The sequence below is a fragment of the Ipomoea nil genome, unplaced genomic scaffold (genome assembly GCF_001879475.1).
Source record: "Ipomoea nil cultivar Tokyo-kokei standard unplaced genomic scaffold, Asagao_1.1 scaffold0684, whole genome shotgun sequence".
NCBI classification, from domain to species: Eukaryota; Viridiplantae; Streptophyta; class Magnoliopsida; order Solanales; family Convolvulaceae; genus Ipomoea; species Ipomoea nil.
In genome coordinates this window covers 2,799,990-2,804,255 of record NW_017617112.1, presented here as the reverse complement: position 1 = coordinate 2,804,255, position 4,266 = coordinate 2,799,990, and positions in this window count along the sequence as shown.

The following is a 4,266-nucleotide window of genomic DNA, read 5'->3' as shown; positions in this document are numbered from 1 at the left end:
GAATTATGAATAAATGTACAGTAATGGCAATAGTCAGTTGCCTTAAAAAAATTTCTTATCTGAAGTATTGCCACATAAACATAATTGGAAACAATTTAGGATTCATAAATAAACCATAATAATAATGTTGTCATTAAAATATTAATGTTAATAAATAACCTTATAATCACCATTAATATTTGGTAATAACAATCAAAGTATGATAATATACCTTCTTTAATGTTTCCATTTTTCTTAAGGAAATAAAATGTGGCAATTTCAAAATTATAGCAGTCAAACTATAACTATAGCACTAATTACCAATAAATAATGATAAAAACTTAATGACTTACCTTAATGATGCAAACTGCATCTCCCATAGTGCTAGATTTCTCCCATCTTCACCGTCAGTAACCTCAATGCAATGTCACGTAACAATAATCACCAAATAGGTAATCTTTCCAAACATAATAGATTACCAAGACTGCCTATGCATCGGCCATTTTGCTCATGCGTGTAGGCGTAAGACTGCCTATGCACGATGCCAAGGGACTGAAAAATAGAGTGGAGACGGCGATACTCGCCTCCGAGATCGGATTGAACAGACTTGATAGAACGCGAAAACTGGCGTTCTACCATGACACGAAAAGACTCGAAGATATTATAAATGTCTGATTTTAACCGCATAGGGTAAAACCAGCAAAAACGTGTGTGGTCATCCACAAAAAGTACAAAGTATCTAAAACCCCCGGCAGAAACAACGGGTGCCGGGCCCCAAATGTCCGTGTACAGCAAGTCAAGTATATTATTACTACTAGAAAAAACCCTATCTAGCGGGAATCGAGACGATTTCCCGAGCTAACACGATGAACACAACTTCGACATACTGGACTTTGATTGAGTGACCGGGCATTTTTGTAAGACTCGATTTTGGGCACGTTCATGCGGATGTCCAAGCCTGCGATGCCAAACGTCAGGTGGCGCACGAGCCGTTATTAACGCAACATGTGACCGTGACATGGGTAGCTTGTACAAACCCCCCGTGGAAGGACCCCTAAGGAGCACCGCCTTGGTGTGACAGTCCTTCACAACAAAATGATCATGATGAAATTCAAAATATACAGCATTATCAATTGTAAAACGATTAACTGATAACAACGGTAAGGAAAGACGGGGGACATGCAGAATATTGTTTAATTTAAGAGTTCTAGACACAGAGTTTAATGATGCATGGCCAACACTGGTTATACCCAAACCTGATCCGTTGCCTACGCGGAGCACATCACCGCCGGAGTAGGGATCTGATTGCACCATCATCGTCTGATCAGGCGTGGCATGCGACGACGCCCCGGTGTCCGGGTACCACGCGTCTGCCACAACCGCCGCCTCGTCTCCGGGAACTGCCGCATGGGCTTGCGGTTGTGGTGCGCCAGAGTAGCGCTTGAAGCAGTGGAGCGCCGAATGCCCATGAGACCGGCAGATTTGGCATCTCGGTCCTCCGCCACGCCCTCTGCCTTGTCCACCCCGACCACGGCCGCCTCTGCCGCGCCACTGCTGTCCGGAACCAGCATGCCGAGGTCCACCGCCAGCGGCCTGATTTTGTCCGTAGCCTCGGCCAGCGATCAACGCAGTGTGTCCGGAGGAAGCGCCGGCAGTGGAGAATTCATCTGCCCAGATGAATTCTTGGGCCTGGAGATAGTCCGAAAGTTGCGGAATCGAGACCGGTGTTCCGGATGCCGCAAGGGAGGAAGCCATCGACCGGAATTCGGGGCGGAGACCTCGGAAAACCCAGAGGTTTTGTTCATCAAGCGAGACCGGACGGCCGGCCAACGCTAAATCTTTCACCAGTAATTGCGCGCGGTCGAGATACTCGGCGGGTGTACTGTCGCCTTGCCTGAGCGATTGGAATTGCGCTAGGAGATTAAGGCATCTCGCCCGTGTGGAGGAACCAAGCGCCACTGTGATGGATGTCCAGACCTCCTGTGACGTGGTGCGACCGACAGCGAGATATAACACTTCGTCCGCCATCGAGGATACAAGCAGCGACAGAATGCTTTGGTCCTGCTGTATCCAGACGCCATGAGCGGGATTCGGAGAGGTGGTGGACGTGGTGCCAGAAGCAGCTTCGCCGGAAACCGGCGTGTCCAGCGTCGCCGGCGGGCACGGCGTATCGCCGGTGACAAACCCGAGGAGCCCCTGTCCACGGAGGAATGGAACAAGTTGAGTGCGCCAGAATAGGAAATTCTTGGTGGTTAACTTCATAGAGATGAAGTGGTGAGCCGAAGAAAGGGTGTTTGGGGTGGTGGTGGTCGACGGTGTAGCGGCGGTGACAGTCCGTTCGCTAAAATTAGTCGACATATTCGGAGAGGGAGAGAAAAAAGGTTCACCTAGCTTACTGATACCAGATGAGTGAAACAGATTATCGTTAAACTGAACTCTGAGAAGATACAGGAATACAAAAGGAGATTAGAGTCCTACCTAACTACACCTAGTCAATAGCTAATAGTTATAGGACTAATTCAACTCTAATGTTACATAATAATTAAATAGGAAATATAACATGACTAACAATTACTATAAAAGGTAATAAATAAGATTAGCCCCTAAACTTAATAACAGTAATTAACAATGCCAAATTTAACTTAATAAATGGCAAAACTATAATTAAAGGGATACTGAATGCCAATCTCATATTACCACATAATAATTAATCAAGACTATAATGTCTTTTAGGGAGACTGAAATTATGGTAATAATCAAATTACCATTGTAAAGACAATATACCAACTATATTGCTTACTATATCATGAATTAATATTATTATTAAGGCCTTGAAAACTATTGATAGATTAAAATATATATAATCAACTTAAACAATAGTTGTAATTCTTAATGGCCAAAATAACAATTATAATCCTTAAATTCTTAATGGCTCATAAATAGACCCATGATAAATTGATAATAATTATAGCACTTAATCACTCAAATTAGACCCATAAACTCAATGGTCCAACTGAGTTGTGACATGGATATAAAATGGTCTAGTACTGAAATATATCCAAACTTAATAATTAATATTATTACCAAGCAGGAATACCATTAACATAATATGGTAGTCAGTAATAATTAAGACTTAGTAAACATGTTATGCATAATAATCAATATTATAACCATAATAAACATGTTATAAGTCAAAATAAAATAGCTATAATTATTATTAAAATATCAATCAATAATGGTGGGATCCAAACTTAATGACCCAAGATAGGTCCCAAATAACTTGTTCAAAATACGTTTTAAAGCCCTAAGTCAGAAATACGACTAAAATATGCTCAGAATTAAATGAGAAACCAAACAAGCTGTCTTAATAGACCATAATGTCAAATATTGGCCTAAGGATCCTAAAAATTGAATGACATTTAATATAGAGACTATGAGTTAATAATATGTTAATCCAACTTTATGCATGCTTTTATGAATGTATAATTATAATAAAATAATTTATGAATATACATAGCATGCTTGGATTTTTACATATTAATATATATTAACCCATAAATCCTAAATAAATTGCAATAATCCAAGCAATTTAATATGCATCTCAATATTAAATTAAAATTCACATAACAAATATAAATCTTAATATTTGCCCATAATTGAATGATAATTTAATTATGAATTCAATGTCAAAATTAAGGAAACTAAAGGACATCATTCAAAAACAAGCAATTACCATATTTTTACCATTTACCAAAATAATATAATATACCATATTAAATTAGGTAATATAAATATGGTAATAATTAAACCACATAATTACCATTTACCAAAATTAATATGTAATATTAATTAAATAAGGCAACTAAATATGGTAAAAATAAAGGTATATTACAATTTTGAAAAAGGAAATGTACCAGTAGTACTCATCCGTCTTCTTCCTGGAATGCTGCATGCCTTCGCCGGACCATCACCATCCACGGAAGACGCCACATGAAGGAGGAAACCGACGCCGACCTTAATAGCAGTGCGCAGATGGAGCAGCCGCAGCCCGGAGCCAACGTCACCTGAAGCAGGACGTCGCCGGAAAACTAGCGAAGAAGCAGGGAAGCCACCGGACGAACAAACCGGCCATTGATTTCTCCATCGATGCCGTACGTGGCTTAGGCGAAGAAGTCGCCACCCCACAGCATCCCACGGTGTTGCTGCTACGACGCCACTAGAGTCTGAAGCTGTCGTCGCCACCCCACAGCATCCCACGGCGTTGCTGCTACGACGCCACTAGAGTCT